Source organism: Anser cygnoides, chromosome 3 (assembly GCF_040182565.1).
Source record: "Anser cygnoides isolate HZ-2024a breed goose chromosome 3, Taihu_goose_T2T_genome, whole genome shotgun sequence".
In the NCBI taxonomy this organism is placed as follows: Eukaryota; Metazoa; Chordata; class Aves; order Anseriformes; family Anatidae; genus Anser; species Anser cygnoides.
In genome coordinates this window covers 74245750-74266726 of record NC_089875.1, presented here as the reverse complement: position 1 = coordinate 74266726, position 20977 = coordinate 74245750, and the positions used below count along the sequence as shown (strand labels likewise).

Here is a 20977-nt window from a genome sequence, read left to right as displayed (position 1 = left end):
TTCCGCTGATGCTAAACTAATTAAAATCAGCAGAGTAATCGGACTCATACACTTAACACCTACTCTTCTGGTTCAGAAGTTTTCCTTCACCTGGCATCTTATAAGCCTACAGAATTTTTCCATTTATTCTAAGGGGGAAAGGAGAGACTGTTAATACCACAAAGCCTTAAACACATTTGCTTGGAACTGAAGCTTTGCCCTTGAGAGCTGCCTGGCTCTAGCAGGGTGATCTTATGTTTCAAAATTGCCTGGGTAGCTTCTCAGATATATTAAATCAGAAAAGGGTTTCCCAGAAAAAAAAAAAAAAAAGGCTTCTCAAAATGTTGAAGTATAAAATGACATACTTGCAGAGCAGCTTTCAGCTCCCACATCTTGCTGACGGGGTGTGGGAGCGCTAACTTCCGTCTCAGTGGCAGTAAATAGCAGGCTTGTGGTACGGTGCCGTAGATCACTGTACATGCCTTGAAATCAAAGGAACAAGTGCTGATTTCTGATGGCTTTCTCCTGCTTTTCCATAAAACCTCCCAGGGTGTATATTTTAAATATGAAATCTGATTCTTGATCCCAGTTTAGAAAATAGCTACACCTGGTCTAATTCACAAGGCAGTGAACATCTAGAGCTCTTGGCAAATAAAACACAGGGCCAGATCTTCAGCCAGCAGAGAAATGCCATAGCTCAATTAACAGACCCACAGGAGCGCAGAGGGTCTCTGGCTCCTGGAGGCTGCAGCCGGCCTGGTAGCTCCCAGGGTCTGCGGCCATTGACTTCAGAGGTCACTGCAGTGCTTGCTTATTAGCATTGTCTTGTGAAATGACAATTGTTTGAACTGAATTAAGCATCTCATCCATGCCATTCTCTAAGTTGGTAAAACATTACTATTGAAACAAGGAGACACTCATAATTGTCTGTCAGGCTTTAAAGACTGTCCAGGCACTTTAATACGTATAAGCGTAGAACAGAATCAGAGAATATCCCCAGTTGGAAGGGACCCACAAGGATCACTGAGTCCAACTCCTGGCTCCACACAGGACCACCCAAAAATCAGCCCATGTGTCTGAGAGCGTTGTCCAAACTGCCCTGGGGAGCCTGTCCCAGTGCCCAACCACCCTCTGGGTGCAGAACCTTTCCCTAACCCCCAGCCTGACCCTCCCCTGTCCCAGCTCCATGCCGTTCCCTCGGGTCCTGTCGCTGTCCCCAGAGAGCAGAGCTCAGCGCCTGCCCCTCCGCTCCCCTCGTGAGGGAGCTGCAGGCCGCCATGAGGCCTCCCCTCGGCCTGCTCTGCTCAGGGCTGAACAAACCGAGGGACCTCAGCTGCTCCTCATAGGTCTTGTCCTCCAGGTCCTTCACCATCTTTGTTGCCCTCCTTTGGACACTCTCTAATAGTTTTATGTTCTTCTTATACTGTGGTGCCCAAAACAGCACACACACTCGAGGTGAGGCCGCACCAGCGCAGAGCAGAGCAAGACAATCCCCTCCCTCAACCAGGTAGCAATGCCCTGCTTGCAGCACCCCAGGGTATGGTTGGCCCTCCTGGCTGCTAGGGCACACTTCTGGCTCATGTTCAAGTCCTGCTGACCAGAATCATCAGATCTCTTCTAAGGGCTAATCCTCCTCTTGTTTAAGTCAACGCAAAACAAATTTGGCTGGATTCAAAAGTGTGGGGTGTAAAATGGGCATAGGGGGAGGCTAAGGCTCGCCATCAGTGTGTTCTTGTGCTGTTAGCTACCAAAGCCAGTGGTGTATGGAAAGTTTATGAGGAAAAAAGTACAACTCGTGGTTAAATATAGAGTATATTACAACAAAGATCACAGTAAAACAGATGACATCCCTGTAAAAATATAATCAGATTGCCTTTACATTAAGAGGACAAGATCCTGGAGAGCATGTGTCTGATTGCCGCTGAAATCTGATAAGGAGCTAAGCACCCCATTGCCTTTGAGAAGCTTGACCTTAAGACAACAATGGCCAGCTTCAGAGCTGAGTGGTGAACTCTGAAGAACTGTGAAGAGCTTATAAACTGTTTCTCAGTATCATGAGCAATAGCCAAAAGTGGATTAGAATGAAGCAAAACACTTTTGAGGATGGTGGTTGTGAAAGAGCTGGACATAATCAAGCAGTGAGCAGTAGATTTTAAGAAAAAAAATATAAATTCCTGTTCAAAAAGCTATGGGAGAATCAAGAAAAGCAGAAGCACAGCAATTTGAACAAGAAATCAGGAGGAAATCAAGATTATGGCAAGCAAGATTCTCTGAAGCATTGTTTCCAGATTACCTGCTGAGTCCCTCCTTGTCTATTTTTTAGGTCTCCTATGGCAAAACAGGGAAGTTCAGCACATTGCTGGGTGTCTCCACCAATTGAGGCCTCACAGCTGAGTCTTACCTGAGCTGTGACCTTAACATGTTTACACTTTCTTGATAAGGAGCTGCATTTCACTCATGGGACCAGAGGCTGTGTTTGGAAGTGTGTGCAATCATCTCATGAGAGATGTGAATCAAAGCAAACTCCAACATTTTACAAAACCCTCACATACTCAGCATTTGCTTCTGCCATGAAATTAACAGCTAATTAAATGTCTGGGCTTGATCCTGTGAAGTATTTGGTGCACTCAGCTCTTGGTGCCTCTAATGAAAGCTGAAGGCTCTCTGCACGTTACAGAATGAGGTTCTGTCTCTGACTCATTTGCATGGCTTTACTTCCCCAGACACGATTCTGGTATTTGAAAAGAATGGTATTCCTGTACAACATGTGTCTCAATTTGTAACGATATCCTCCCTGCAGCTGGCTTGCTTTTCCAAGTGTTTCTGAAACATTACTGTCTTAAATTTGAGCCAACCTACAACAACAAATTATCTAGAGGCAAAGAGGCTGAGCTGCGCTTGCTGAGAGGACACCCCCAGACTCTGCTGTACTCCCTCTTGCAGCCCTGGTTTTGGACTTGAGGCTGTGTAATGTAATCATCTCCTATGGAAGCACACAATTCCCTCCACCTCCTCCCCTCTGACCCCCCCCCTCAAAAAAAAAAAAAGTTTTAGGGATTGGGTAGTGCAGAATAAAACAACTATCGAGTTGCGACCTCTCTGGAAAGATCTGCATCCCATCATTGGCCGATTGATATTTAAACCTATGGTTAGAGCAATTTTTAGCTATTTATTTGGAGCCCACGTGGTAAAATGCAGAACTTTGTGTCATTATGATCTGCTGCCTGCTTATGCTCCAAATATTTATAAGGTTTCATGAACCACTTGTGCTGCCACTTCTAAGTTTCTTATTCAAAGGAGAAAAAAAAAAACCACCACTTTTCCACAGGAATTCTCCAATTGAGAGATGCTGAAAGGCTGGTGTAAAAGAAAAGATGAGGTCACTGAAGATTTGAATTCTGACCCTAACTTTCAAAGCACAATTAAAATGTCACTTCTGTTTTATTTGAAGGAGCTTACCAATTATTGCTGGACGAGTTATCTCGGTGGTGAAAATGTTTCTGTTTTCCTGGGGTTGGGGAGGAGGTGGGGAACAGGTAAAATCTGAAACCCTGGTTGGGTCTGATGCAGTTTGTTGTGTGGCCAGCAGTGCTGGGGACAGGAGATGCCCTAGGGTGCCTGGCACTGCACCAGGGTGGATGCCAGCTCTCACCCAGTTGCTCCTGATGTGTTCTGGGCAAGTTTTTCCCCTTCCTTCCTCCACAGTATAATCTGCCTGACATTTTGGCCACCTGAGCACTCCCCTCTTGCCCTTGGGTGAGTCTGCACCTGCTCTTGCTTAGGCCGAGAAGAGTCAGGATGGGACTATGAAAACCAGGAGGAAATCTGCAGCATCCCTGTGCTGGGTGATACAGCTCCTCACCCAGCCTCTCCTATGCCCAGCAGCTGTGCCAGCAATGGCACAACAGGATGGCCACCCCAAGGTGGCACCCAGGTCCTGCTGCTGGTTGGCACTGAGCCTTTCTTGCCTTCTCCCTTCACCGCTTCCCTGGTCCTGCCTTAGCGTGGCAGCATGAGGGGCCGCAGCCCCTGGCCCCACGGACATCCATGCCAGCACCCAGTCGGTCAGAGGGTCATTCATGAGAAAACACTGATCGCTTCCTGGTATGAGAGGCTGACACGTTTCACTAAAATGATGCTTCTGAAAAAAAAAAATATTAATGGCATTTCAGATGAAAACATCAGGAACATCAGGTCCAGGTGTAAACCAGGTGAGGTAGAGGACTCTCTCAAAGAGGTATGGGGCTGTTGCATGGCAAGGCCCTCTCTTACCCTTCGTCCTCCTGCACACTGCTACCCACAGTTAATCTGCCTTTTTTTTTTCTGGCTATTTATCTGGTTTTACTGGAGCAATCGGCTTGGATAAGAAAATTGAGAAGCACCTTACAATAGCCAAAAGCCTGGTGGTTTGGACCCACAGGAGGTTGCTGAAATTCAAGTTTAAGTTTCTTTTCTGAGTTAGACAAAATCAGAGACTTAAAGAAGGGTTATCACATCGCAGTGGTTGCCTGTTTTCAGGAAAGGAGAGGAGAAAGTGTCTGGATTTGGTTTTCCTTCTTTTTTATATAAAGTTTTGTTGTTTTTTTTTTTTAACTTTATATGAAGAAAATATTTACAGAGGTTCTGGGGAAATTGCTACTATGAACAGTAGAAAGTGATGTAGGTGAATGGTATGGAAAGATGACAATGGCAAGGAAACCTGACCGCAGCACTAATGCTAAAATGTAGGGAATCACACTCAAATGTTCAGTTTAGCCCACCGAGACTGGTATCTCCCTCTATCCACCTTGGCTGGTGGACAGAGACGCTCTTCCCAGGTATGTTTTGGAGCATCTAAGGTAGCGCCTGCTCTGGAGCACCTCTGGGTTTGGGAAGGAGGACAAGGACACAGTGATGTGGAAACAGAAGGTTAAGATGTTGGAGCAGGAGTTCCTGGTGAGCTCTGTTTTACCTAGGAATACACAGACCTGATGGGGAGGGGATGTGCCCTGTCCTGGGGCTGTGCAGAGCAAGTCACACAGTGCAGCTGTGTTGCTGCTTGGTGGTACAGAGGAGGATTTACAGCAGCCCAGGCCACTCACCCCAAGTGCGTGGCTGCTCCCTGCTAAGTTTTGGGAATCCTAATTCCAATGGCTATGAAGAAGAGCTGTGTGCTTGCCCAGACCAAGATTGTACTCCTGTTTTGGGGAGGGTTTGGAATGATTGTCACCAACGTGGCAGAGGGCTGGATTTCTGTCTCATCTCTCTTCAGTGCCAGCAGCTGCCTCGTGAATTCAGGACTGTGGAGCCTACATCTTCTTGGCCACTCTCAGGGTCTCTTCCACAATGATGATTCCTTTGCTTCTTTTTAAGATGTGTGTTTCATCTAGGCTGTGCAGTAGCATAAAAAAGACCCTGGAACTGGATTTCATACATTTCCTTGCTACTTAACAAGGGCATGGTGACATGTATCCCTGTTCCTAATGTCACTAGCTAGTGTGAGGGTTCAATTTAACATACTTTGAGTTTGGTGAGAGAAGATACTAAATGTGCCAGCAAGGGCCAAACATAGACGTGAACTAGTGAAATTTCCCTTGAGGCTTTTCAAGGAGTAGATGCGGGGAAGCAGGAGCCAGTACATAGCAGGCCTTCTGCTTTCCAGTTCGTGTTTCTCCCTGTAGGTTCTGCTCTGACTACAGAGTGAGCGGACACCACTGCGGAGCATCCTTGCAACAATTTGACCACAGAGGCAGGGGTGACCAAGTTGTCCCTAGCGCTGCTTCTGCCAAAATACATAAGGAGGGCAAACCCAAGCTTCTTCCCTGATGCATTCCTTGAAGTCACAACATCTGCTCGGATTACAGCTCTTGTTTCAGTAGGTGGCAGAGCCCAAGCTGTGTATCTGACCCAAAGTCAAGAACGATCCATAGCTTGCAAGAGCAGAGCAGAAGGAAAACGCCACCCTCAAAATCAAGGGATGGTGCATAAGGAGTCGAGTTGTTATTCCATTCGTGCTAAAGGCTTCCCCTGACTTCCCTGACTTTTGCAATGTGGCATCCCTTCAGTTAGTTCATGGAAAGATAAATCATCAGTATTCAAAGGGGAAGGTTTTAATGAAGAAGCTTGAACTGCTTTAAGAATTGCTAAAAAAAAAAAAGGAATAAATTATAGAACTATTACAAGTAACAGATGACTCCAGAGTGTTTCCAGGGCTGAGCTTGCTCCCATGCTGACTTTAGCTGCACTCTTGTGGTTTATTTTCAGAGCAGTTTCCCTGAGAAAATAATTGCAGTGCCTTTTCTCCAAGGCCATGCATGTCCCAGATGAACTAGGCCTCTTCTAGCACATCAACGTTCATTGTCCGGGTGAATTAACTGCTGTGCTAAATGATGGAAACTCTGCCACACCAGCCCACATCAACGGCTGCCTCACCCCTCCCCACCCAGCATCTATTTTTTTCCTGAACAATATGATGTGAATCTGGAGACAGAAATGTTCAATGGAGCGCAGAATGAGGGGGGGAGCAGCCATGGAAAAAGACTCTGTGTGAGTGTACGTGTGTGTCCAAAGCCATGTCAGTGGCATGGCCCTCTGAGGAGGTGGGACATGATGGAAGCAGCTCTCTGGCTGCTGTCCCTGCCTGCAGGAGCGTGCTGCCAGCGTGGCAACACTCGGCTCATGGGGCAGCACTGGGAGCAGGCATGCAGTGCTTGGGTTTGGGGGGAGAAGGGAAAGAAACTGCTCCAGAGCTGAGCTACCCATCTCCTCAGCATGGAGGCATGGAGCTAGGAGCACCTCCAGCAGCTGGCTGTACCAAGCAGGGCCACGCTCCCCTTCACACTGATTGCATGGGCAGCACAGGAGGGAGCAGCACCTGGAAGGAGCTAGGTAGCTGCAGAGAGAGGGACGAAGCTCCCTGGGAAGGCTTTGCCCTAGTCATCAAACTGCCATGCAAAGCTGTAAGACTGTGCTCTTCTGGGCAAGGGTTGAAATCCTCACACATAGGGACATAAACCAAAGAGGAAGCTCTGGGGTGGTGGAGCGTGCTTCACAGCTGCCCGTTGCTCCTCGGGTTAAGATGCAGCTGCAGAAGGCATTAGCACAGCTCTCGCTCACTGTTCATAGCAGCGCTGTGTCGGTATCTAAGCCCGCACAGGTGAACCTCCAGGTTACCTGCACTGAGTCTATCTGCAGTAGGGGAAAACAGACAGGCTTAAAAAGCCAGCTGACTGCTCCAAGCAGAAAGCATCGAGAACTAGGGAATATCTTTATGCCCTCCCTCCCAAACCGCTTATCACCCTGCACTATGCCTTGCTGTTTGAGACTAATTAGTGAGGGATGGAAATTCATTTTCACTGATGTATGTTAAGAAAGGAACAGGCAAAATACCTGAAATGCAGAGTGAGGGTTCATAGAGAGGCTGCAAATTTTGTTTTCTCTGCTTCTCTTCCCCTACCCTGGAAAGTGAGGAGCCTTCCTACTTGTTCTCATTCTGTCCTCTTCTCCATAATGCCTTGTGGGGTTAGGACTACACCTCTGACTTATGGGTGGTTTTCCCTCCCCAGATCAACACAATCCTGTTTAGTGCTGGAAAGCAGGCAAAACCCAGTGTGTCCACCTCAGGGCAACTCACATAAGCTCAGCTCCATGGTTTTATAATTACCAAAAAATTGTCTTTTGTAGCTGACACAGTCTTTCTATCTGATCAGCACTCTGCTGTGTGATGGGTGCAAGTTCAACTGGGGTGAAGAGCATATGTTTCTCTCCTAAAAAGTAATTTGGGGTGGGGGGGGGGGGGAGAGATATAAATAGCTGATTTTATTGTGCTGGTCATGCACTCTGGTGTTGGCACGAGGTGTAAAGCATCTGACTGTGAAGTGGTGATGACTAGTATGTTCTCATTTCTTTATAAAACTTTGCATGCTATGCCTGATATGGATTTTTATTCTGTCACTTGATTGCTATGAAGATGCATTCATCGAACACAATGACTGTCACGTGAACCAATCAATAGGGAAGATGCTTCTCCAGTCTGCACTCTATCTGCAGCAGGGGAAAATAGACAGGCCTTAAAAAGCCAGCTGACTGCTCCAAGCAGAAAGCATCGAGAACTAGGGAACATCTTTATGCCCTCCTTCCCAAACCGCTTATTGCTCTGCACTGTGCCTTGCCATTTGAGACTGATTCGTGAGGGATGGAAATTCATTTTCACTGATGCATGTTAAGAAAGGAACAGACAAAATACCTGAAGTGCAGAGTGAGGGTTCATAGAGAGGCTGCAAATTTTGTTTTCTCTGCTTCCCTTTTTAGTTAATCTCAGAGCACGATTTCAAGCCAAAAAGTGACAGAAAGCAGTAACGTACTTTATGGGGAATACTCAGGAAGTGGATACATCCCAATTCTCAGTCTAGTTCTTCTCCTCAGCACTCTCTGTGCACAAAGCTGCACATCCCTCTGGGCACATTGCCCTAAAGCCCAAATGTTATTCCTTAACCTTGATATAGTGGTCTCCGCGCTCTGGGAGTTTATGCTGGTCAACACAGTCAATGTGCCTTCCAGCCTCTGCTTTGAGAAGGGTGGAGATTTGGCAGGGGAATAGAAGCGCAGCGATGAGAGGAGTCAGTGTGAAAGGGAGATCAGGGAGCAGACTGAGAAGGAAAATGTGACCCAGCACCAGCATTAAGTACTTGAGTTTCAGTTTGAGACTTTAGGGAACAGTGGATCCCATCCAAGGTGACAGAGACCAAAGCAACTTTTGTGGAGAGAGAAGACAGTTCCTGCAAACAGTCTGCATGGTCAAGTGACAAGGGAAGCAGCAGAAGAGGTCATGGCACGTTACCTAGTAGCCCCTAGATAAACCATAAGGAATTTAAAACCACTGTGTTGTTTTTAGTTCCATTAGATTGATGAGAAGATGATTTTTTAAAAACATTATTCCAAAGATTTTCATGGTCTTGGCCTTCACCACTGGCAATGCTTACCTTATTTTAGGGGAGCTATCATGCAGCTTTCTGAAAGGCTCAAATCAATAAAGTTGTGCTTGCTCCACTGTTGTTACCCAGTCAAAGCACCAGTTGGCTTCACAAGGGGGTTGTCTGAATAAGTTCTGTGGTATGTGTCCCCTTCATGTCCTAAATAAATGAGAAAAGAAGCCAAACTAGGCATGTCAGTCACTGTGCTTTGCTGGTTATGACCCCTCAGCACAATAGGCACTATCGTGGTGTAAGTGGTTGCATGCCAAAAGACCAAGGAGATCATGGAGGGCTCCAGCCCGATCTCCCTCACCCCAGCCAGGTTTTGCTGTCTTGAGCATCTGTCTTTTGTTTGTATGAGTGGGGGAAAGGCCAAGAGGGGCATCTTTGGTTAGTATGTGTAGCATGGACAGTACTGGTGGGGAGTTAGCTCTGTTACTGGGAGATGTGTATTTGCATGAGAATCATAGAATATCCTGGGTTGGAAGGGATCCACAAGGACCACTGAATCCTTCTCAGTGCCGTGACCACTGCCCTGGGGAGCCTGTCCCAGTGCCCGACCACCCTCTGGGTGCAGAACCTTTCCCTAACCCCCAGCCTGACCCTCCCCTGTCCCAGCTCCATGCCGTTCCCTCGGGTCCTGCCGCTGTCCCCAGAGAGCAGAGCTCAGCGCCTGCCCCTCCGCTCCCCTCGTGAGGGAGCTGCAGGCCGCCATGAGGCCTCCCCTCAGCCTGCTCTGCTCTGGGCTGAACAAACAAAGGGACCTCAGCCGCTCCTCATACATCTTCCCCTCCAGACCCTTCACCATCTCTATAGCCCTCCTCTGGACAAACTTTGATAGTTTTATGTCGTTCTTATACTGTGGTGCTCAAAACTGCACACAGGTCTCGAGGTGAGGCTGCACCAGCGCAGAGCAGAGTGAGGCAATCATTTCTGTCAACCCGCAAGTGGAGCTGTCTCCTGGTACTATCTCAGATTCTCCATGAGACCAATCTGCCCTGTCCGGCTGTGCTTACTGACTGGGCTCGGTCATGCCTGAGAGCCCATCCAGCCCACTCTTCAGGTTGTCCCTGTGGAGCCCTGGGACTTGCAGTGTAGACACAGCCCCTTCAGCAAGGAACGACAAAGGGTGAGCCATGGGGAGAGGGTTTTGAAACATTTCTCTAATGCCCATGGCTGAAGTGCTCTGGGAATGTTAGTGCTCTGGGAGCAAAAACACATGGTCATATTAAATGACTCTGCACAAGATGAATAACCAGCCTGACTGTGCATGGTGCTGGGAGCACTCCTCATGAGGGAGCTCTGTCTTCCAGTCAGAGCAGGGGAAAGATGGCAGAAGGGAAACCCCAATTGTTATTTGGGGGGCCCTAAGTGAAATATCAGCCCAGCTCCCTGCCACTTGGACTGCACTACAGACAGCTTTAAAAACATAGGAAGAATTGGAATAAGCTGCAATTTTAATGTTTGAAATACAGTTTTCAACTGACTTGAAAGCGTTGGGGGAAATCTGGATTTCTGGGAGGCATCCAGTTCTTATGGCAAAACAAGTGAGCTGCAAGGCAGGCTCTGTTCCCCATCCCATCACCATCCCTGGTCCAAATGTGTCTCCTCCTCCAAGTCCATTTCCCTACCTGTGCAGTGCAGACAGTGATACCTCCAAGCTCTGTAAAGCACGGTGAGATCAAGGGGTGAGGGCTACTACATAACTGTGATGCATTATTATTCACCTGTGATCTTGTGGAATGAAAGGCGCTCTATGAAACCCAGAGAATGAACTATTATTATATCCATTTACAGCTTTTTATTGCAGGGATTTCTGCATCCTCCCTTCCAGCCACCTCACTGCGAGGGCAGCATCACATACCGGTGGCCCTTGCAGCGAGAGGCAGAGCAAAGGTGGAAGTGGTGGGGCTGTGTGAGCTCAGGCAATGCCCACCGTGCCTGTGATGAATCCCATCCCATCCCACTGGCACTGACCCTGTCTCCTTTTCTGCTTCGCAGGAATGCTCACCGACAGGGTACCTTGCATGGAGAAAGGGAGCAGAGCAAACCACGTCACTCCACTGAACGACACCAGCTGGTCCGCTCACCATCCCCTCTGGCTAAAAGTCAAGCAAATAAAGCAGCTTCCCATCACGAAGTCCCTCCGAGGAAGCCTCAGTCCCACGGGTGCCTTTGACCCAGAAGACAGCACATCATGGACCCACACAGTGTGCTCAGCATTCCTGCGACCACCCCCTCTTCTCCTCCAAGGAACGCTTTCTCCTCTTGGTTTCTTGCTGCGGGGATTTTTAACCCTGGTTTCAAAAACCACATGGACCAACATAGGTACTTTTTCCCTCCCTGACTTCAAAGTTCAGATATTTGAGACTGGACAGTGATATGGATTTTTTTTTTTTTTTTCGAAAAACTGCTGTGGTTTTGCTGCTACACTAAGAATCGTGATTTGCATTGTATGGTTTTGGACCTATTCAAGTTTTGATGGGGGAAAGGGGTAATACTGGAGTAGCAACGCTTCAGAGTCATCTCTGTCCTACCCATGATGCACTTTTAAATGAAGAGTTAGAATATTTTATTGGCTAATATACTTTCCTTGTTATTTTTACAAAGGCCACCTTTATCCTTTCTAATGCCATATTTTCAGTGTTACACTTTTATGGCTTTTAATTTTTGATTTGACAGATGTAAGAAGCAGCATGAATAGTTTATACTGTGGTTTTTCAGAGACTGAATGCCAAGAGAACTCAGTAAATGTTTATTCTTCTCAGCTTTCTCTTTAAATTCCCCTAAATAGCGCCCCATTTGGGAACAGAGCAAGAGTGTTGAACTAAAGACCAAAATTCCCTCAAGGTGTAAAATAATCTGAGGGGAATATTTGCTGGGCGTCACGAAAGACTTGGATGAAATTTCAACCCTGATGGTTTTCAGTGATCCAGGAAGGCAGTGAGACAATCTCTCCATATGCATAGCCCTTTCATGATAATTAGAATGGTATGGACAAACCAATGAAAACAAGGGTAAAGTGAGAAAGATCCCCCATGATTCTGTTTCACTGTTTGCTTTCTCCTGTCATGGTTAAGAGAAATGTGCAATTCGATCCTCAATCAGTGGGTGGAGGATAACAGGGTAGAATTTACTTGTGTGCACTTGTACAGTTGTAGCCAAGAGTCCAAAAGTACACTAGAGCATGTTATACTGGCACTGAATTGGTAAGAGAGTCGTGGAGTATCCCATTCTGACAAATACAAAAAAAAAAAACAAAAACAAAACAAAACAAAAAAGAAACAAAACAAAACAAAAAAGCAACAAAAAAACTAAAAAAATCCACACAAAAAATACAAAAAAAATAAAAACTAAAAAAAAAATTAAAAAAAAAATCAGATCACCTTGTGATTCAGTGTAACTGTTTACTAACTCGAATAAAGCAATTGTTCACTCTCAAGTGTTCAGAGCACACCTTTTCTATAAGGCTGCTGCGGGGAAGTGAGGAGCAATTTGCAGAAGCAGTGTCTCTGATGGTTTCAGCGGTGCTGGGAGCAGGGTATCCAAGTCAGTTGAACCAGAGCCTTGTAGTGATGGTGCACTATGAGCACTATGTATATACTGTATTTCTATATTTTCCTTTGTACAGATTCACTTAAGTCAAGCTACTGTTTTACAGGTGCTCCTTATTTATTAGAGCTGTGAAAGCTTGGAAAACACACCGGGCGAGCAAGCTCGCTTTTTAAAAAAAAAAAAAAAAAAAAAAAAAAAAAGGGCAGGGGGGTAATCCAACAGCTCCTGAGTCTAGGGAGAGAGTTCAAAGAGATACTGATGAAACATCTTCAAGAGAGCAAGACACTAAAGCACCCTCAGTGTGCTCTGCTTTCCTTTTGGGCTTGCAACAATTTTCTCTCTCCCTGACTGGTGTCAGATTTATTAAAACAAAATAAATCTCCAAGAAAAAAAAATGCACTTAAATGTGCTGTTGTTTTATTATTATTATTTACTTTTTTCTTTATTTTTATTTTTTTTTTTTTTGGTGCATGCAGTTATTCACCCTTCTACCTGCCTGGTCAACAGATCAAGTGAAATTCACTCTGAAGTCTCAGAAACATATGCGTAAGTGTTCCTGGAGGCTGTGTCGACGTCCCTTCCATTTTTGCTCCTCTCTCATCATCTCTCAGCTTCTGCAATGTTCAAGGTGTGGGGAAAAAAAAACAAACAATGCACTTAGCAGTGCAGGGTTAGGCCCTGATCTTATAGAAGAGCCCCATATGGATGCTCTGGCTGCAGCTCTGGTCACTTCAAGGAGATCTGTGCAAGTTTGCTCATACCCATGCATTTGGGGCCTGTGTACGGAGTGTGCTCCGTGTGCCTTTTGTAAGGATGTAGGGCTTTTTATGCATCAGCTCCCCCTGAAATCAAGCCTAGGCTCTTCCAAGCACCAAACTCCTCCCAAATGCCCCCAAATTCTGCAACAGCAACGTATTTGCAGGCCCTGAGCTGTCTTGTAGAAGGCTGTTTGCTTCCCAGCTCTTGGCCGGCGCTGCTGATGGAGGAGGTTGAAATGTCCGGTGAGCTCTGTAACTTTTTGACTGATTTCATTAACCAGTCATGTAAGGAAAACAACAATAGCATAAGCACGCCTGCTTGGAAGGGCATGCAGAGCAGAGCTTGTCTTCCTAGTAAACAGCTTGCTACATCTCTATTTATTCATCTGAACTTGGCTGTAAAATGAAGGCCGTGTGTATTGATTTTGCTTTTGTCAGTGGTCCAGAATTGTTAGCACACATTTTCACTCCTCTGAAAAACAACAGACTCTTTAGAGAAATCTTTCTCTCTCGTGAGCTGCTTTTTCCAGAAATGGAATCAGCTTGTCAAAAACCATATAGAGGTATAGAAAGCAATCTAGGCTGAAGCTGGCTTTGTGCATTTCATGTGATCACAAACTTACCTGAGCTTTCCTGAAAATTTGCCTACATTATGCTTTTCAAACGACTTTCCCCAGAATTCAGAATCTGAACTGACTTAGTTGAATCAGTTCATTGTTTGCTATTTTAAAAATATCTACAGCTGCGTATCTGTGGAGAAATCTCCAAGTACACATAAACCTTCAGTGAAATGTAGACCAAATGGTATGATACATTATGCAAAAGAAACCTGCTTTATTTTTTAGGCCAAATCCATCCCTTGCATAATGCCAACAAAACGAGTGGAATTACACAAAGGATGTGAGAAAGTCCCTTGCAATTAACAGGAGCCCAGCAAAGGGATGCAGAATGTTGCTCACTCGCTGCTGACATTATTTATTATGGACTAAGACATAATAATCGAGCCAAGCCTTTTCCTGGAGAACTTACCATCAAGGAGCCAAAGAAAATCCCAGTGCACGGGGAGATACACGGGAAGGTTCCTGCCTGCAGCAGAAACGGCTCCAGCTATTGCACACGTGCAGTTTTCAGACGCAGAGGCCGTGTTCATGAGCAGAGGAGGCAGCTTTGCCTCAGGTCCCCAGCAGCCAGCCTTGTGTGCATCCCCTCATGCTGCCGGGCAGAGGGGGAGTTTGCTGCAATCGAGCCACCCCGGTCCTTCTGCTGGCACTGAATTTTTGCTGTCAGCAGGAGTCTTGCCCTTGCGATAAGAGGGGGACTTCATGCTGCAAACGCTCTGCATTAATCACCCCTGGTGTTGTCTTAGATGGGTTTGAGGGCTTCGTTTTTTTTCAGAACTGCTACACAATTCAGTATGTGGTTAGCCCAATTCCATGAATAAGAAGGTCCCATAAAATGAAAGGATTTAATGCTTTTTCCGTGCTAAATGATGGAAATAAATTTGCTTTGTTCAAATAAGCACCACATGCCAAATTTGCAAGGATGCTTATCCAAGTCCGATATCCCATTTTGAGGTCCTTATTTGGACACCCAAATCAACACTCAGCCAAACACATGCACGAGGCATTTCAGTGCCATTTGGAGTGTCCATATATAGAACTGGATGCCCTAACTTCATTGCCTTTGTTTTAAAAATAGGCCTGGAATATGTAAAGGCATCATTTAATAACAACTATGACAAACATGCGGTGCTCGAACTCGGAACAAATTTGCCTGTGCCGGTGGGGGCAGGTTGCTTCCCCTGGAGTGGCTCTGGATTTACAGAGGTTTAATTGAGAAAAGAGGCAGCCCTTGAACTGCTCTGCTTTCCACTCCCACCCCAACCTGACTCTATGTTTGGGATCTGGGAGGACAGGAATGCGGAACTGGGGCATCATCCACGTGCTGAGAGTCATGAGAGAGTCAGAAATTGAGTTGAATCTGCTCCACATTAACTGCTCAGACGTCTTGAGATGGGCAGAACATCTTTAGGTTTGCACACATTTTACCTGTCGTATATGCGGTACTGAGCAAAGAAATGGCATGGGGCACTGAGCACCCATTTTCCACAAAGCGTAGGACATACCAGGAAAACAAAGACAGAGAGAGCTGTGAAAAAGCCAGCTGAAAACTGCTCCTGGCTGCTTTCCTTGCAGCGACGGTGGGAGCACGGCCCCTCGGAGCCCCGCGGATGCTGACTGCAGAGCGCTGCAGCGCCTCCGAGGGAGGTGGGGGTCTCTGACACAGGGATGCGCCTCAGCCTTTTTTGGCCAAGTCAAGGCCTGTCAGGACTTCAGCTTCAGTGACACTGTGAGAAACTGACCGAGCCACCAGGCAAAAAAAGAGTAACTTAGACCGCTGATATTCTCTTTTCTTGAAGCCGTTCCCTGGTGTCTCTGCCATTACCTATCAAGTGGAGCAGGTGAGTGTCCCAGCCACTTCACCTGCTGCTCTCCTCAAATAGTTTTCCAAGAAGATGTAAATCTGAGAGAGATGGAGCCAGGTGCACTGACCAGGACCTCTCCTTATGAATTAGGTAAGTATGTAAAAGTTGCATGTTCCTACCTGGGGTGCCCGGGCACATGGCTTTCACGGGAGAAGGGGCAGCCTCACCCTGCTTCCTATGGGGCCTGATGGCATGGCATCCACGTGACTTCGCTTTTCCTTTGCAAGACCTTGCTGGACCTAGTTAGTAAAAGGAAAAGGCTTGAGAAAGAAGCAATGACGTCTTCTTTTCTAGAAAACTTTGTGGTTAGACAGCTTGCTGGGGGACTGGGAGACTCAGGTCCTCTCCCATTCTTCAGCTACAGGAATCAAGCCCATACAGGCTCACACAAAGCAAGGTGTTGAGAGAGACTCTCGTCCATTCCCATGTCCCAGGCCAGGACTGATGAGATATAAACTCTCCCGGCCTGCCCACTGGGACATGAGCTCTGCCAAGAAGGGCAGAACCACTCTTTACTCCTTGTGGAGGAGACACAAACCCAGCATCTGCAGGGCCAGGGCGAGAGAGCACAGCCCTCAGCTTAGTGTTGGAGGCTCTCTCCTGCAACAAGGATGCCTGCTTCTGCTCCCAGAAGGGTTTCAGAGCTGCTGCAGTAAATACTGATCTATGACAAGGCAAAGGGAACCTTCCCCAGCCAGCTGAGGGCCCTGAAACACAGGGTCTGATGGGGACCACTTCAAGGATGTGCAGAGGAGGCTCTAGAGGGGATGATTTACAGCAGGGTCAGGTAGAGGAGCTGAAACAAAGCCTGATTTTTTACGGACACCTTTTTTTTTGTGCAGAAGCACCTCAATCCACCCACCAGGGTCCTGGGTCCACCATCCTCCAGGCTGCCAGGGCTGCAGAGCAAGGCAGGGAAGTGCCCGGGACCGCAGCGGCTGTGGCAGTGTCACCCCATTAGCACTGGGATGCAGGTACCAGGGACGCAGGAGGCTGGCTGATTGCCTTCTAAAATGGCCTTTGGCACAGCATCCACGCTGCATGCATATGCTGGGATGTAGTGTTTTGTGGGGAGTCGGGAGCATCCCTCTGTCTGGCTTGTGGGTATCTTTGTAGGCACAAGCATAAGCAAGTGCCCCTGGATGCTGGGGCTTGCTGGCTGCTGCGTGCCTGCTGGAAAGCTCCAAGGGGATGATTTACGGCAGGGTCAGGTAGAGGAGCTGACACAAAAGGGTCGGCGAGGACGGGTGCCAGGCCACAGGCTTCTCGTCGGTCGACATCCAGGGAGCGGGGCGGGAAGGGGGAGCGTGAGTCGAATTCCTTAATAACGTGAATTATAAAATCATTTCCTGTGTTAGGGGTTAGGAAAGAGAGTGAAGGACCCAGAGATCTTCCAAACAGAAAACAGCTTTTGTTAAGGCTTTTGGCCTAAGGAGTTTGGGGGGGTGGGGTGGGAAGGGAAAGTGCTGGCACATTTTTGGCTTGAAGCCTCAGACAACATATTTTTTATTCTAGTCTTTATTTTTCAAAATAAAATCATTGCAAGGCAGCGACAAAGAGGGGGAAAGAGGATGGAATTAGGGGAATAGTACCCAAGTATTTCCCCTTTCTTTCTGTTCCTGCCATTATTATACAGTGTCTCCTTTATTATATACAGTAGCTGGATTAGCCCAAAGGCTGGGAATGCAATGAGATCCTTTTATACTTATTGATCCTTTTTTTTAGAGAGATTGTTTTCATGAAAGTTCAATTCACCTTTTTTTTTTTTTTTTTTTAGCTTTTTAGTCTAACTGCTACACATTTTACCCTGCTTCTTTGTGAAATGCTAAATCCATCGGTAGGTTTTAGTTTTCCTGGTGTAACTTTTCAGAAATTGTATATCTGCATAGCAACCCCACTGCAGGCAGCTTATGTCACGGTATCACATGTCAGAAAGATGAAAAGAACTCCAAATCTGAGCTGCTCCACAAACTTACGTCCCTGATTCCCGGGCATATATCTTCTGTACTTAATGTAAGTGTCAGGAAGGCAATTTCAAGGCCAGAGAGGTGCAAAGTTTTATCTGGTAGATGACACAAAAAGGAAAAAAAAAAAGGAAAAAAAAAAAAAAAAGACACATGACCTCAGTTCAGCCTTGTGTGGACAATCAAATGAGAAACAAAGATTGTCTTTTTCCTCCCCTACCCACTCCCCCCGGCCCCCACCTTCCCATGTCCCTGTTGTCTGCTTCCAAGTGCAACTTGAGCCTGGATCCCGAGCCCAGTGTCCAGATTAGAGATTGTTGACTCAGATTTAGTGGTGAAACTTGAGCCGGACCCTGCTGATGGCATAGCCTTGAAGGAGCAGGTTTACTCCAAGCCAAAAGAGAGATTACATGTCAGACGAGAGCCTGCCTTTTCTTTATCACAAACTTCCTGATCTCCTTCTGCTTTAATAGCGCTCCCCCCTCGCCCCCCCCCGCCATGTGCCCACTTTCAATTTCTTCTATAGGGTGTCATAAATCAGGAAATTAACAAGTGTGTAGCTGCCCTTTGCCACAGGCAGAGACAATGAGCTTTCTGTGTTTTTAACCAGTGGGTAGCACTTAACATAATCAATGGAGAGCTACGTGCAGAAAGGATGAAAAATTGGGTCTTGGTCTGACCACTTACAGGGTATTTCTCATCACCCAGGCAAGCTGCTTTTATGAGAATATGACATGCCCTGGAAGCTTGCTCTCCATTTTGCAGGAGAGTCATTAAAAGAAATCATTACATGTTTTTTTTTGTTCCTTGGCACACACGCTGCTTTTCCTTGGCTTCTGATTTCATCCATCTTTCAGGCGCTTCGTGCCTTTAGTAATTTATGTGCAAGATTTTTCCAAACCTCCAAATGTTTTTCCATTTGGCAAACTGTGTCCTGAAGCCTCCACAGAATGTAACTGTAGAGTTTTCTTGTACTTCAAAACATGAGCCCTGTTAGCACAAAGATGCATCTAATACTTGTAATCCTGTGCACAAAAGCTATAAATTCATATAGGACAATCAAAGATGTTGTTCCTTCTTGTCAGTCTTTACCTGCTTTGTTGTTGTAACCCTTTACTTCATACACAAAAGAAAAATTTGTCTACCAGCATTGTTGTTTTCTTTAACTATAGTTTTTGGAAGCTTTACGATACCATATGGAGAACTATTTTATTCTGCTGCTGGTGGCTTTCTCGATACTGGCTATAAATTAGATAATTTTCCTTGTGTCTGATAGCCTGCACTATCAGTCAGACACATTTGCCCTCACAGGAAAATCCAGGAGAATTTGATAGAAAGTGATAACCTTTCCATCGTACAGAACTTAATAGAAAATTTTATCCCCACTCTAAGACTTACAGCGGTTGATTAAAAAAAAAAACATGCGGTTTCCACCCTGCATTAAGTTCGTGGGCTTGCAGGCTGTTTTTTTACAGAAGGCTCCTCACCTTGCTTCTGTCCAGCCCCCCTGGGTTCTTCTGAGAGGGACACGCACCAGCGGGTACGCTGGCTGGGATCTTTGAGGGTCCCAGGGGGACCAGGGGGTCTGGGGAGGCTGGCTGCATGGGTGCCCTTGAGGAGCTCTCCCAGCAGGATGGGCAGGGGCTCAGAAAGCTGTTTGGTTGATGTGAGTTGTACTCTGGGCTGCTGCGGCTTTCTTCAGGAATGCAAACCCAAGGGGAGACTTCATTAAATGTTTTTTTTATAATGCGGTCCAGTGAGTGACATCCCTGAAATGGCAGGGTTCATAGCCACGAGGAAAGAGATCTGTCTTCTGCCCTCCACGCACATGAGAAAATATCAGGCATTGAGGATCAGCCACAGGGCCTTTTCTTGTATTTGTTTATTTTTGAAATCCCTGAGTAGTTTACAAGGTTGCACTACAAAACACTTCCATTTGTCGAATAATCCCAACTGGACTAAGTTCCTGAACAAAGAGTCTGTTTTGCCAGCAGAAATGGGTCCAGATCAGGCCTAACGTATTATTTTCACTGAGTTGTGCTCCATCACTCCTTCTCGGCATGTACTGCCCTGCTTGCCCTGGAAATAAATGCTCAGTGAGACTATAGAATAACTGGTGGGATAAGTATCTTCTACAGTTGTTCACCCAAACGACTGCATCTAAACTGAATTTATATGGCAAGAACTGTGCATGTTTCACCGAAGAAAGGCCAGATCTCCTCTCAGCTAGCACAAATCCGTCGACTCTTTCAGAAAGAGTGATTCCTAGTCTGCTCTGGTATGGGAGGGAGGTGAATCAGAGCAGTGTCAGGGACTTTGCTTTTAAAGGAACGAAGGTGAACACTGAGTGTTTGACAGCCCAGTCCTGCCTTCATTTACCTCTGTGTCAATCCACAGTAACTAGAGGGAAAGGTCGGTGGAATTGTTCCGCGATGGAGAACAGTCTTTTCTTTTACACATTTCCTTCTTCAGCCTGCTGAACTAGGGTGACATTTCTCTGAGATGCACATGACATCTGCATTAATAGCAGAAGACGTCATTGTGATCAAGGCTATTATGGTGAATTAATTGCTATTATATCACTTTAAAATAAACTATTCCCCGACTAAATCAAATTAAGGGTACTTTATCAGTGTAGGCATGAGGCACATTTTCTTCTCATAATTTACTTCCTCTTAAGTGACTCTAGATTTTTGTTTATCTTATTGGGTTGATAAAGTACCCTGCGCAGTTGTCAACACACATTAAAAAATAATATCTAGCTGTCAAGGGAGAGCGTGCATGGGAAACACCAAGGACATGGGGATATCAAGCCGCAGCATTTTACCATTTCTACAGCTCTCTCTTTTTTTTTTTCTTTCTTTTTTTTTTTTTTTTCACCTAGTTTTTATTTTGGACTGGCTGAGAGCTTTTCCTGCTCTCTCTAACTCCTCCACATTGCATCCAGTTTGCTCTTCCAGAACTGATCGACTCGTACAGCAGGTCACCACCCCTGCTGAAATCAGCCAACAAGCCGACCATAACCCCAGCAGATGTTTGCGGTTTATAGGCCAAATGAGAGCCCTGCAGACCAGCGAAATACCAGCACCACAGATGTGGAACCTGGCCACTCGACACGAGCAACACAAAGCCCCATCCTGCCCAGCAGGGCTGGGACTTCCAGAGGAGCAGAAGGTCTGAGAGACTAATTAGCCTGCAGAGCCAACACGCTGGCCTACGCTCCATCATTCTGATGTGTGCAAAGTCCTTTAATGAAACGCTGCATGAGCAAAGTCAGATGAGGCC

General features: G+C 46.3%; 1 protein-coding gene and 1 long non-coding RNA gene across 3 annotated transcripts in view; one reads left to right on the top strand and one right to left on the bottom strand.

The window, feature by feature from the left end:
• The window catches only part of SOBP (sine oculis binding protein homolog), a 109980-nt gene extending 97274 nt beyond the window's left edge, over positions 1-12706 (top strand). For both annotated transcript variants that reach the window (XM_066994444.1, XM_066994443.1), the window contains one exon: positions 10932-12706. The gene's annotated coding sequence lies outside the window, so the exon portion shown is untranslated. The remainder of the gene's footprint in view (positions 1-10931) is intronic.
• Positions 12660-15969, bottom strand: LOC125184721 (uncharacterized). Its single transcript, XR_007169088.2, has 2 exons — positions 15848-15969; positions 12660-13099 (listed from the first exon to the last, which is right to left on the bottom strand). It is a non-coding gene; the product is annotated as an uncharacterized lncRNA (long non-coding RNA).
• Positions 15970-20977: the final 5008 nt, after the last annotated feature.